General features: G+C 47.0%; 1 protein-coding gene across 2 annotated transcripts in view; it reads right to left on the minus strand.

Annotated features, from left to right (window-relative positions):
- The window catches only part of aff1 (AF4/FMR2 family, member 1), a 70228-nt gene that overhangs the window by 33893 nt on the left and 21061 nt on the right, over positions 1–15274 (minus strand). The window lies entirely within an intron of this gene.

Consider the following 15274-nt stretch of genomic DNA (forward strand, 5'->3'; position numbering starts at 1 on the left):
CACCCAGCCAACCACCTGATGTACCACAGCAACAACTTGACAACCACCTGAGACGCCATAGCAAAAACAAAATGCAACATAGCTACTGCCCACAATGGTATGGTTAATCAATTTGCAACAGCGTATAAGCAGCAATCAGCAGTAAACATCATAGCAACCACCTAGCAACACCATTGCAACCACTTGGCAACAGCCCAGCAAGAAGTGGGAACTATCTAAGCTTCCATGAAGCTCTTTTTCATTACAAACATGGTTCTTAACGGAACCATAAAAGGTTCTTCTATGACATGGGGGGAAACAGGACCTCCTCCGGTCAGTTTGGAAGCGTCTTGGTGAGACGTGTGAGCGGAACTCGGCCACAGTGCATTCAGAGGCCACCTGGATCTGAAACTCACGCTAATGTCAGACGTAAAGAAGCTCCAGACGATGCACCTCCTCCTCAGCAGGTGCGAAACGCCGAGCAGCTTTGCTAGCTTGCAAAGACGACGCATAGAAAATAGGGCTTCCTGCAGAGACTCCTCAGCCTGGCCTGCAGCCCAGCCCGTGACCTCGATGCTCGATGCTTCCCTGGCAGCGCTGACTCGCTCTGGGTGCAAGCCCAAGAGATAATCCACAGGAGATCTGTGCTCCACCTGAGAGCCTGACCTTGAGCAGGTGCAGGTGGTACAACCACTCAAACGAATGCAGAGCAACATGGATATTTCCTGTAATTAAACTGGTTAAAGTACAAAAAGTGCTTTTGGTCATCATCTCATTCTCATAGCAACGTCACCTACCGCTTTAACAGTGTGGGCCGTCATGGGACGTGTGCTTGACGACAGAATTCACTACTGTATTATTTGAATTATTACTGAATCTCCTCTTGGTGGTGTAATAGAGCACCAGTTTGAGGCGGATTGACAGCTCACAGTGAGAGCTAGCCAGGCTAAAGTAGTACAGCCTCCAAACATGGTGGAGGTAGTTCCGTCATCAACAGCTCACAGTGAGAGCTAGCCAGGCTCAAGTAGTACAGCCTCCAAACATGGTGGAGGTAGCTTCATCAACAACAGCTCACAGTGAGAGCTAGCCAGGCTAAAGTAGTACAGCCTCCAAACATGGTGGAGGTAGTTTCATCAACAGCTCACAGTGAGAGCTAGCCAGGCTCAAGTAGTACAGCAGCCAAACATGGTGGAGGTAGTTTCATCAACAGCTCACAGTGAGAGCTAGCCAGGCTCAAGTAGTACAGCCTCCAAACATGGTGGAGGTAGTTTCATCATCAACAGCTCACAGTGAGAGCTAGCCAGGCTCAAGTAGTACAGCCTCCAAACATGGTGGAGGTAGTTTCATCAACAGCTCACAGTGAGAGCTAGCCAGGCTAAAGTAGTACAGCCTCCAAACATGGTGGAGGTAGTTTCATCAACAGCTCACAGTGAAAGCTAGCCAGGCTAAAGTAGTACAGCCTCCAAACATGGTGGAGGTAGTTTCATCAACAACAGCTCACAGTGAGAGCTAGCCAGGCTAAAGTAGTACAGCCTCCAAACATGGTGGAGGTAGTTTCATCAACAGCTCACAGTGAGAGCTAGCCAGGCTAAAGTAGTACAGCCTCCAAACATGGTGGAGATAGTTTCATCAACAGCTCACAGTGAGAGCTAGCCAGGCTAAAGTAGTCCAGCCTCCAAACATGGTGGAGGTAGTTTCATCAACAACAGCTCGCAGTGAGAGCTAGCCAGGCTAAAGTAGTACAGCCTCCAAACATGGTGGAGGTAGTTTCATCAACAACAGCTCGCAGTGAGAGCTAGCCAGGCTAAAGTAGTACAGCCTCCAAACATGGTGGAGGTAGTTTCATCATCAACAGCTCGCAGTGAGAGCTGGCCAAGTTAAAGTAGTACAGCCTCCAAACATGGTGGAGGTAGCTTCATCAACAGCTCACAGTGAGAGCTAGCCAGGCTCAAGTAGTACAGCCTCCAAACATGGTGTAGGTGGCTTCATCATCAACAGCTCACAGTGAGAGCTAGCCAGGCTAAAGTAGTACAGCCTCCAAACATGGTGGAGATAGTTTCATCAACAGCTCACAGTGAGAGCTAGCCAGGCTAAAGTAGTACAGCCTCCAAACATTCTCTGGACAGTAGAGACAGTTACTCCAACAGAAGCAGGATCAGCTCTTTAATAAAAAAAATAATTGTATGGACAAAAGTATTGGGACACCTGCTCATTCACTAATTCTTCTGAAATCAAGGGTATTAAAAAGATCTGATCCTGCTTCTGTTGGAGTAACTGTCTGTACTGTCCAGGGAAGAAGACTTTCTACTAGATGTTGGAGGAGAACTGCTGTGAGGATTTGATTGCATTCAGCGGCATGAGTGTGTATAGGAGTTTTAGTCTGCATTGTCAGTGATGGTGCAAGGTGATCATATCTGCTGTGGATGCAGCTGTTGGACAGTTATGGAGAGCAGAGGGTCACTGTGTCTGGACATGTTTTAGTGAATTTATGTGTCCAGGCTTTCGTTCACTCACACACACACACACTATTCCAGTAAAGCTGACATCATATCAGGTTACACATCCCCCCACCCCCCCCAGGCCCACAGGGGGAGGAGAGTGAAGCTGTGGAACTTGGCTGATATGAAGTCAGAGAGCCGTCTGCTCTTCCCGACCACACGGCTGAAGAATGCCTCCCTCAGCCGACGCCTCTTCCTGCGCGGCTTTCACAGGCCTGCAAAATGGCATTCCAGGATATTCTGGGATACTACGGAGGACGGGACTCCGAACACGCAGTGACAACTATTTATGGACACCCACCCACACATACACACACATATACACACACACACACACACACACACACACACACACACACTTACTTCTGTGACATCACCTTCTGTCTTTCCTTTTCCTAAAACACATTCTCTGATTCTGGTGCAACTCACACACACACTCACACACACACACTCACACACACACTCACTCACACACTCACTCACACACTCACTCACACACTCACTCACACACACACTCACACACACACTCACACACACACTCACACTTAGACTGACCGTGGGTGTGGGCGTCTGTTTGTTTTTGTTTAGCTCTCATGCTTTAATGTTTACTTCAGCCTTCAACCTTAACTCCTCCCTCTTCCCACATCAAGCCACGCCCTCCTTTCAGCTCTCTCAGCTCTACTCCTCCCTCTTCATCCCAGCCCAACACTTCTTACCCTACAGGTCAACAGCGTGACTCCTCCCAGCGCAACTCCTCCCACCTCCCAGCACGACCCCTCTCAGCTCGTCTCCTCCCTTCTCCAAACTTAACTTCTCCTACCCCCCAGCCCAAATCCGCCCACCTCAACTTCTCCTACCTTACAGCCCAACTCCTCCCACTCAGCCCAACCCCCTCCCCCTTTACCTCCCAGTGCAACTCCTCCCACCTCAACACTTCCTATCTTCCCAGCTCAACTCCAAGCTCCTCCTCAGCTCCTCCAAACTTAAGTCCTCGTCCCTCTCAGCCCAACCCCTCCCACCTCAACTTCTCCCACCTTACAGCCCAACCCCTCCCTCTTCCTCCCAGCCCAACCCCTCCCACCTCAACTTCTCCCACCTTACAGCCCAACCCCTCCCTCTTCCTCCCAGCCCAACCCCTCCCACCTCAACTTCTCCCACCTTACAGCCCAACCCCTCCCTCTTCCTCCCAGCCCAACCCCTCCCACCTCAACTTCTCCCACCTTACAGCCCAACCCCTCCCTCTTCCTCCCAGCCCAACCCCTCCCACCTCAACTTCTCCCACCTTACAGCCCAACCCCTCCCTCTTCCTCCCAGCCCAACCCCTCCCACATCCCGGCTCAATACTTCCTACCCCCACATATTAACTCCTCCCAGTGCTACGTCTCCCACCTCCCGCCTCATAAGCAGAGATATATATGGTTCCTTGGTTCCATATTTCCTAAACGTAAACCATGCTATTAATTACAAATGGCACAATATTACTTTTCTATGCCTGATACTGTAATCAATACTGTAAGCTTGATTAATCAATACTAATCCAATATTTCTTCATTAAAATGAACTGTTTTAAATGTAGAACTTAGTCGAGCGTCTAAAAGTGGACTATCCACTGCTGCTCCACCCCCAGCCCCCACCCACCCGGTCCACACCACGCCACACAGAGTGTGTGCTGAGTGTGTGCTGTTTCAGTGTAGATTACCCGCCGATATCCCATCCAGCATTTTGTGCTGATACTGGCCCGTCCATCCCCAAACCCCTCCTCTACCCTCGATTAATCTCAGTCAGACAGTAGCCCAGCGCCTGCGAGCCGAGAGCCGGAGCGCGCCGGGCTGAGGGGCAGCAGACGTACAGCAGCGCTGAGGCTGATTATATAAGGAGATGACAATGCACCTTTATGGTGCAGTGCTAGCAGGTTCATGAGGGGGCAGGGTGGTGTGGGGTGGGGCTGGCCGCTCACAGGGGCAGCTAAGGTCAAACTCGGCCTACCACACACACACACACACACACACACACACACACACACACACACACACACACACACACACAGCAGATTAGAAAAAGTGTGTGAGCACGCTTCACACCAGGGTCGGGCTATAACCTTATTTACCCTTAGATAAATGGTAGATAAATGGCTGCCCAGCTCAAAAGGGTCACGTGGGGACTGGAAGCTCCATCGTTACACAAATCTCCATCATGTCCAAAAGTATCCAGACACACCATCTAATGATCCAGCTTTCACATGCTTGTAATATATTTTCTTTTAGAATTAGCACTGGTCAACACATACGACAAAAGAGAGACCCTAAGGTCATCATGCCCAGTGCCAGCCATGAGGGGTACCCCCCAGCATTGAGCTGTGAAGCAGTGTACCCATATTCTCCATACATCCATCCAATATCTTTGGAACAGTTGGAGTTGGATTGGCAGAACTAATCATCCAGCATCAGTTCCTGACCTCACGGATGGTCTCACGTGACCTCCACCTGTCCATATCTACTGTCAGAGGAATTATTAAGAAGTGTAAAACAACTGGAACAGTGGTACGAAGCCTGGACGAGGACGCAGGTTTATTTAGCCACCACGCTCAGTGAGGAGGATGATAAGAGAAATAAAAAGCTCTCCAAAGCTCACTGTTACAGAACTGCAACAAATGGTGGCTTCTTGGGGTCACAAAGTCTCCAAAACAACCATCAGGCGCTGTCTGCATGCCAACAAGCTGTTTGGGAGGCACTGAAAACCCTTTTCTCACTCACAATCATAAACGCAGACGTCTGGAGTTTGCTAAGCAGCACTGGAACTTCAACTGGGGCCGTGTGCTTCGGTCAGATGAAACTAAGATGGAGCTTTTTGGCAACAAATGTTCTAAGTGGGTCTGGCGTAACACAAGAGCTGAGTATGCAGAAAAGCACCTCATGCCCACTGTGAAATATAGGGGAGGATCAGTGATGCTGTGGGCCTTCTCTTCCACCTTCTAACCTTGTTAGGGTGCATGGCATCAGGAATGCTTTGAAATATATATTAAAAAAAAAAAAAAAAAAAAAAAAAAAAAAAAATATATATATATATATATATATATATATATATATATATATATATATATATATATATATATATATATATATATATATATATATGTGTGTGTATGTGTGTGTAGTATATATATATCAGCATGTAATAAAAAAAATATATTATTATATATACACACCAGCATGTCATTTTTTTAATATAGTTTTTTCAGCTAGCGTTTCAGATATTCTTCAGCCCTGATAGACTATAAATACATAGTTATGATGCCCATAATTTATAATTCTCCTTAAAATGTATAAAAAAATAAAATACAATTTAATAAACCAGGGCAGCTCTAATTGTGGGTGTAAACGTTTAAAACATTCATCCATGGCAGAGGGATACATACAGGGTGTTGTGAAGCAAAACAATCCCAGAAGAAAGCGATCATTTTACAATCATCAATAAACATCAATTTCACACCAGACCCACTCTAAATGACTGTTTACATCTCAACCTCTGAACTATGCAGAAATAAACAATTAAAATCAGCTCAACTGGCTTAATTAAAGCATAATTAAGGTCTGCAGGATGTACTGAATGAACTGCAGACACTGATATTCTCACTTCTGAGGATGGTTCTAAGAATGACTCTATTTAAAGGGGGCAGTAAACATAAAGTCCTTGCCTTTCTGGGCTAAAGGCTAATCAGGCTACCCAGAAACCAGGATGACCGGTCAGCACACCCACACAGGCCTGACGTTTCAGTCGCTGCACTAATTGCCAACTTAATCCAGCCAGCCTAATTCTCCTCCCTGACCCCCACGGAGGCAGAGCTGCTACCGGACAGGGCTGTAAAAAGAGTTTTGTGGGCAGGACGTGCTCAGCAGCGGCCATGAGGTGCCAGCTCTGTCCTGCTGCTGAACCCGAACGACCCCACACCGGGACGAGAAGAGAGCACAGGGCCAAAACGTGGCCTGACTTAATAAACACAGCACAACTGAACCACGCGCTGGACGGGAGATCAGACGAACCTGATTAGACTCACTGGTGTTCATTCCTGGGGGGGTAGGAGAGTGTTTGAGCAGTCAGTGGTAACAGTGAAGTTGTAGGTAATGGAAGCTTATTCTCCACCAATTAGCATGGTGCTAAATGCTAACGGCCTACAATCATCAAGAGATCGTCAGGAGCAACCAGAGTAGCAAGAGAACCTCACTTGGTCCCTCAACACCAGCTCACCCCAGGGTCCCATCCTCACCATGTTCTCCTACAGAGGAACTGCAGAGGAGCCTCACCTCTCCCTTTCTGCAAGCCTCGCTATGCAGCATCATGTATGCAGTCTTGGGTAGTGCTGTGCTGCTCATGGTGCACCGTGGTCCTGGAGGTCCTACAGTTGAAACCATAAACAGAGCCTCTTGACCAGAGCTGAGGAGGTCCAGGCTTCAAGCTCTCTGCTGCTGTTGTCAGCTGCAGGGTGTACATTTCCTACCTCACAGATGCTCAGCAGATCAACTCTGAGGGGGTGGAGCAATCGGACGTTCTCCTGAACGATCACTTTAAGGAGCTCTGAGGGAACAGTGATGTTCTGCACAGTCTGAGACGAGAAGAAGTTGTTCACCACAAACCACACGCTGGCTGAACTACATACTGCAGACGACGGCTGGCGTGTTGAGACCCAACCTAGTAGGTTATCAGCTCTCTCTCGCTTGCGCTCTCTCTCTCCCTGCCTCCCTCTCTCACTCTCCTCTCTCACTCTCCTCTCTCACTCTCCTCTCTCACTCTCCTCTCTCACTCTCCTCTCTCACTCTCCTGCTCCCAGTCTTCCGCTCCCAGTCTTCCGCTCCCACTCTCCGCTCTCACTCTCCGCTCCCTGTCTCCCTCTCTCCGCTCCCTGTCTCCCTCTCTCCCAGTCTCCCCCTGTTCTCACTCTCTCCTCACTCCCCTCACTCACTCTCCTCACTCACTCACTCTCCTCACTCACTCACTCTCCTCACTCACTCACTCTCCTCACTCACTTACTCTCCTCTCCTCTCGGTCTCTCTCCCCCTGTTCTCTCACTCACTCTCTCCTCTCTCTCACTCACTTACTCACTCTCCTCTCCTTTCTGTTTCTCTCCCCCTGTTCTCTCACTCACTCACTCTGTCACTCACTCTGTCACTCACTCTGTCACTCACTCTGTCACTCACTCTGTCACTCACTCTGTCACTCACTCTCATGGAGACACACCCTCCCACTATGCAACAATGCTGTACACTATTGCGCAACTACACATTCCCCAGTACTCGCTCACACACATCTCTGTAAGATGGGAAGAGGAGGAGTTTGGATAAGAGAATGCACCCACTCACTGATCTTGACCTGCCAACATCCAACAGCACTACACACCTGACCACCACCAAGGGTTCTTCCAGGCTCTATGCACATTCATTCTTCAGGTAGAAGTGAGTGGAGATACTAGGTTTAAAAGACTTCTATAGAAGCTGAAGTATCAACTGAAGCTTTTTACTCCAGTAAAAGTGTAAAAGTACTGGTTTCAGAACGACTTCAAGTAGAAAAGTAAAAGTAATGGAAGGAAAACAAAGGCCGAAAGCTTAGGCCGAGCCACAGGGGTCTATAGTGCACTACCCCCCCCCCTCCCCAAAACCCCATTTCTCTAAAAGTCATAATGAGGAGAATGATCTATTAAAATGTTGATGTTAAAAATGTTGGGCTGCACTAGGCTCCTGTTTCAGCTGCAGATCCGCCCATTGAAAATGAAGCATTTCAGTAATATCAGCTCTATTAAAGGAGCGTCTCTGTGCTCTACTGAGCATTAACATGAGCTTCATGGAGGAAAATATGAGGAGTCGTTGTCTAGAAGTTCTGTAAAGCTGCAGAAAGTCAGACTTCAGAGGCGTGTGATCAATAAGCTTTATTGGAATGTAAATGTGGGGCTCAGTCGGGACGTTTCACTGCAGCTCTCTTGAGTCTCTGCCACGGACACAGTCTTCATACTAGACTACAGACGTCTGCTGTAAGCTCGCTGGAGAGTGACGGGACGTGTGCAGGTGTGATGGATCTCTTATAAACCAATAGGGAGTCAGAATGGAGTCTGTTTATGCTTTTCATCCAACCACGATCAGACTCTCACTTTCCGGATGGAGAGATTTATCTGGAGAGGGTTTTTTGATGGATGACAAGCCGGAATGAAAACTAAGGGAAATGAAATACCACCAATACCACCATACATGCTGGTCGTTGTGTCCAGATGACTGGACCATCAGAGCATCTCCCAAATGGCTCTGAAGCTTTTGGAGGGGCTCTCAGTCAGCAAAGGTGAGTATTTACTGACAGCAGTCTGAGGAAGGACAGACCGCCAACCTGGGTGCCTGATGACCACAACAGATCTGACCATTCAAGACATGGACTCCACAAGACCTCTGAAGGCATCTCCTGGTGTCTGGCACTCCCTTAAGGCCGGTGGGTTGGGAGGTGGGTTCCCCAGAGATCACTTTAATGAGACCTGTTGGTTCACTGGTGGTTCACCTTCTTTGAAGCACTGTTGGTAGGTGCTGACCGGGAGGGAACACCCCACAAGACCTGCTTGCTGATGTTCTGGAGATGTTCTGACCCAGTCGTTTATCTAGAACATCACAGTTTTTTTCTTGTCAAAGTGTCTCAGATTCTTACATTCGTCCATTTTTCCTGCTTCTACACCTTCAAGGACTGCCTGTCCACTCACTGCCTGATCGAGCCATCCCTCGAGACAGGAGATGAAACAGATGAAAGTTCTGGCTCACCTGCACATCCAAAACTCCTTAATTATGAATCCACTGAAAACCAAACACACTCGGCTGCTCACGCTGGATAAGGGTGTGTTTTCGATTCCAGTTCCTCAGTGTGGTTTTGTGAGGAACGTGGGAGATTATGGTTTGCGTCTGAAGAGATTTACTTCGGGGCATGTCTGAGACGTTGCCAGGTTTCACACAAGCAGGAGCTCCACACACACCGTTTACACTTCTCTCAGGGCTTCAGGCACACACAGATCTAAAAGAACCACGGGTGGGATTAGCGCTCAGCCTTATGGCGCTCTGATCGTACCGTACTTCGCCTCTTTCAAAAAGTAGGTACACTCCTTATAACATCAGACTGAACGGGCGGAGCATGACCAACCCTGCGTTCACACCTTCATGTTCAATAAGAGCCAGTGGCAGCTCTAGCCAATACCGTGCAGCATACTGCCTTGGCTTTTTTCTAAACTGTGGGCCCAAAGGAGACCGGTGACCTGTGATCTGAACAGAACATCTCAGTACAGCAGAGACTTCCAGTCAGGGTAATTAGGAGATTGATGGGAATGGATGGATATGGTGATGGATATGGGGATTGATGGGTATGGGCAAAAATGGCAATATGGGGATCAAAGGGTATGGATGAATACTGGGGTCGACTGGAATGGATGGACATGGTGATGGATATGGGGATTGATGTATAGGCAAATATGGGTGTGGATAAATATAGGTATGGATATGAGGGTCAGAATAAATGGATATGGGGATTGATGGGTATGGATAATGGGGACGATAGGTGGGGATGAAATATGTGAAAGGCTGGGTATGGGCAGATAAGGAGATCTAGGGGTATGGATGGATATGGGTATGGATAATGGGGGTCGATAGGTGGCAATGGATGGTATGGGCAAATATGATGGGTATGGGCAGATGTGGGGATATGGGGATCTAAGGGTACGGATGGATCGTCATGGAAATGGATATGGGGGTTAATGGATTGTTCTGGATGGGGAATGTGTGTTAGGATACTGAGTGTATGAGTTTGTGCACTGACTGAACAGATGTTATGCTGTCTGTATTTACTGAGACAAGAGGAAAATGAGACGTTTGTATTTAAACACTGCTGTCGCTCATTTGTAGTGTTTCTGTAACCCTCTGCAGGCCAGACAAGGTGCTTTCTGTTTACGCCGGCTCATGCATGATATGCATTTACTCACATTAGTCCCAGTACAAAAAAAAAGTGATTGTAGATGGCGTTAAATGTCTTTTCAAAAATGAAAACATCAGATGTAGCCTCCTGTCCTCCTCCTCTGTACGCAACACAACTGCAGATGAACATCCAGCAAGAGGGAAAACACGGTGTTCCTGTCCCAGCGTTTAAAGCAGACAGCACAAAAGAAACTGAATACGTGAGGAACAGGATGTAGCCTGTTGTTAAGAGAACAGACACCGAGGAGCTGAAAACAGCAGTAGGAAGCAGTAGAGAATCACAGCAGGTGATTCAGTCTGACCTGATATTACGGTGACTGTGAGCAGAGACGAGGACAAGCGAGACCAACTATCTTCAGTAAAACAGAGAAGATTCTGCTCCAGATTTCAGTCTCATTACTTACGGCCATTCCTCACCTAGAAATAAATCAGTAGAGATGGGTAGGGTATGAATAGGGATGTGTAGGGTGGGTAGGGTTATTAGTATGGACGGGTATGGTAGGGATAGGTACAGATGGGGACGGTTATTAGTATGGACGGGTAGGGTAGGGATAGGTACAGATGGGGACGGTTATTAGTATGGACGGGTAAGGTAGGGATAGGTACAGATGGGGACGGTCATTAGTATGGATAGGTACAGATGGGGACGGGTATGGTAGGGATAGGTACAGATGGGGACGGTCATTAGTATGGACGGGTAAGGTAGGGATAGGTACAGATGGGGACGGTTATGGTAGGGATAGGTACAGATGGGGACGGTTATGGTAGGGATAGGTACAGATGGGGACGGTTATTAGTATGGACGGGTAAGGTAGGGATAGGTAGGGCCAGACTCCTAACACTGCTTTGGCCCACCTGTGTAATACGAATAACCCTGTAAGTCACTCTGGATAAGAGCGTCTGCTAAATGCCATAAATGTAAATGTAAATTTTTTGGCCCACAGTCAGAGCTCAGATAAGAAGAAGAAGAAGGAACAGCCGTGAAAATTAATGTGTAATAACCTTCATTTGTTACCAAACGCCAGGCTGATCTGTGTGTGCTCGTGCAGGAACATGCCCTTCTGCATTTGCATACATGCGTGCTGCTGGGTGTGTTATGTTGTGGGCTGAGACGGTGGACGGGCACATGAGTCACCACGTAACCACGCGGCTCTGGATTACCGTGTGCAGCGGTGAAAGAGCCTATTCAGCACATGCGGCTTTGGCTGGAGCACGTGTGCCAGCTCCATCAACAAAGCCTCACGCAGCTCACAGGTGCAGCCAGCCAACGGCAGCCCGAGGCCACTCAGGCCGCTCATCCACGGGTTGACCCACAGCCCTTGGACAATAGAGCTGTTTTTTTTTTTTGGGCCGCAGTCAACTGCTGGTCAGATCCTGAAAGCACATTCTTTTGACTGCAAAAAAGGCCGGCTGGTGTTCGAGGGCACGGGTGACTGAGTGAGGTTGCTGTGCTGGTAATAAGGCAGCTGATTTTAAAGGGATTAAAGGGTCCATATGAAAGAAATCATTTTCAATTTTTGAGGCAAAGACTATAATGTAGCCCGTAAAGTCTACTTTTAATAACATGGTGGTCAGTACACAGCACTGTAAAAGTCTGTATAAAGAGATTAAAGATATGTGAAAACAGCCCATTGTAAAAATAAAAGATCTGAGATGGCGCCACTCTAAGTAAAGCAACGCTATGTAAGTAGGTTATGGGTTTATACCTTAAAATAGCTTCAGAGTCATGTTGATGCGCCACTGTTAGTGATAGGAAGGACTGCATCTCTTTACTGTTGCCACTCTGGACTTAGCATGCTGCTAACTGCACTATATAGCGGTCAGCTTGTCCACAAATGCATGTCTACAGCATGTCCAGTTGCGTTAGCTCAAAGCACAGAGTACACTTCCAGACAGTAGGGGGAACCTAGGAGCTGTACCTTAAATCAGCAGCTTCAGGATCATGCTGATGCTCCACTGACTAACAGGGAACACAGCGCCCCAGAACCTCTCTCCCGAACTGCTGTGTAACGCTGCAGAACCCATAGAGTCATATTAGTGTAAAACCCTGTAGTATTACTCTACCACCTCCGCCCACATGCTGCTCCACCTTCAGATCAAGCTTCTGGAGCTTCTCTCAGCTTTTCCAGAAATGCATGTGTACAGCTGTCTGTCCATGAGGGGGCGAGCAAAGGCTGATCTGTATTTACAGCAGTGGAGTAAAAGTGAATGACACTTTTCAACTGTAGGGGGAGCCCAGGGGCAAAAAAAAAAAAAAAAAAAAAAAAAAAAAAAAAAAAAAAAAAAAAAAAAAAAAATCACATAATGCTGCTTTAATACGAAATGTACTATCAAGCATTTTTACAACAACCTAATGTGGCTCTGCCAATCAGAAACCACACTGATCTTGGTGGTTTTCTGTGCTATAAATATATGCATTTATTATTTCCAGAATTTGTTTTTGTTGCTGCAATTCAAACCATAACTGAGCTTTAGCTGCTTTTTTTTTTTTATACTAATCCATGGCTATTTGATGCTGCTCATTAATATGCATGCACTCATTAACATGCTGATTTACATGCAACAAATAAAAAGGCTGTGAAGTTAAACAGGGAGGAACAGGACTTCAATATAATGCTATTGCTGAGTTTTCTGAAGCCAGCCCATTTTCTCAGACCGGGTCGGCCACTTCTCAGCAGCCTTCATGTCTAAATGGGTGTGGAAGAGGAAGCGGTCGCAGAAATCCAATTACGCAAATGTTCATCCGTAGAATGAATGGGGCTGAAGTATGCAAATTCCGCCATGCTTGGTTGGATGTGGCCTTTCCCAGTCCCCAGTGCTGAGCGCTGCTTCGGAGGGGTTGTTCAAGTTCACTGGTTAAAAATGGCGCCTCACATCACACAGACGCATCGGCAACCTACTTTCGGTCAAAGCAGGCAATCTCTGGGGTCGTAATTCTGTTACATCCGTTTAACAGACCCATCTAATCAAGCCCGGTCCCTCACCAACCGTAGCGCACCACAGAGCCTTCGGTTCAAAACACTTTAAGAGGTCAGGCTGCAGCACAAGCTACTTCATGCTTTAGTGGGTGATGAAGTGCGTTAATCATCAGGATTTGCTCTCATAGTCTGAGCAGCAAGTTCCTGTACTGCACTGCTGTCTTCACTGTCTGTATTAGGCAAGGCTGTCCCAGTGTAACCCACACAGTGGTCAGGTCTACCAGAAGTCTTCACACGCTGCACATCAATTCTGCTGGTGTTTACCTTCTACAGGACGGCCTAGCCTCTGCTGAGCACCTCTCAATAACAAATGAATGGCAATTTGCATTGACATGCTATTGCTAACCAAAGCTGTGCACTTAAAAAGCACTACACTTAAAAAGTAAAGGTGCTACAGAAGGTTCTATGAGTGATGCTATAGAAGAACCACTTTTGGTTCCATAAGGAACCAGGTTTGTCATAAAGAAGTGAGAGTGTGAGGAACCTTTAAAAGACCCAAAACACTTTCTCTTGATGTAAAGGTTCTTTATCAATTTAACGGTCACATCTCTATTACAAAAATGGTTCCTTGTGGAACCAAAAGTGGTTCTTCTATGGAATCGCTCAAATAACCTGTTGTAGCACCTTTTTTTTTTTTTTTTTTTTTTTTTTTTTAAGAGTGCAGTTGGAACAGCTGGCAGAGGTAAGCTTGACATCTGTGTTTTAGTATTATTGATGTTTTTGGTTAAACGTCCTGGGTGGTTGACCCCCATCCCTCAGTCCTGGACTGTTTGGGACATCCGGCTTTTCTCAGGTTAGGACCGTTGAACACCATCCCTCAGTCCTGGACCGTTTGAGACCCCCATCCCTTCTCAGTCTAGAACTGTAGACCCCATCCCTCAGTCATGGACTGTTTGGGACATCCAGCCCTTCTCAGTCTAGAACTGTAGACCCCATCCCTCAGTCATGGACTGTTTGGGACCCCCCATCCCTTCTCAGTGCAAAATGGTTGACCCCCATCCCTTCTCAGTGCAAAATGGTTGACCCCCATCCCTCAGTCCTGGACTGTTTGGGACCCCAATCCCTTCTCAGCCCAGGATTGTTAACAAACCCACACCCTCCCCTCAGTCATAGTCTGCTTTGATTCCCATCTCATTGGTCCTGGGCCGAAATGCATGGCCTACGTTTAGTGCTAACACAATAGACACAGCATTCACTCAAGATACGACCGTGCAATGGAAATTAAATCAATATCCCAATATGCCATCTTATCCATTCTGTCCTAGTCAGGGTCACCGTGGGTCTGGAACATGCCTGAAATTTTGGAATTAGGTCTGGGCAAAATATTGCAAATACCAATATACTCCAAAGCTATTTAATACAGGATATAAAACACGACCTCATTAGCATCACACCCGCTGAGCAAGTTCCCACTTGTTAGCCATTTCATTACAAAAAAAAAGTGCCTGGGTCGATTTTATGGTTTGGTTTCTAGTGGGGAAAACCAAGCATGATGTCGTTTGGTTGGTGTTACAATAACAATACTTTTTTTAGCATATCGTAGAACAACATTTCTCTTAAGCAGTTAATTAAATTTTTTTTTTTTACCCGCCCAGCCCTACCCACAATCATTAGACAGAAGGTGGAAACACCTCCTGGACATGGCGCCAGTCCATCACAGGGTAATAGCTTGTAATAATATACCCAACAGGACTAACTGTACTTTTTGCAGTGAAATTTGCAGTTGGTTGGTGTTCTCAGAAAAGCATATCGCTCATCACGATAGCAATAAGAGTTTGGCATATTGCCAACATTTTGTCAGAGCAAAACTTCAGAATACAACATACTGAAAGGTATT

Source organism: Salminus brasiliensis, chromosome 18 (assembly GCF_030463535.1).
Source record: "Salminus brasiliensis chromosome 18, fSalBra1.hap2, whole genome shotgun sequence".
NCBI lineage: Eukaryota > Metazoa > Chordata > Actinopteri > Characiformes > Bryconidae > Salminus > Salminus brasiliensis.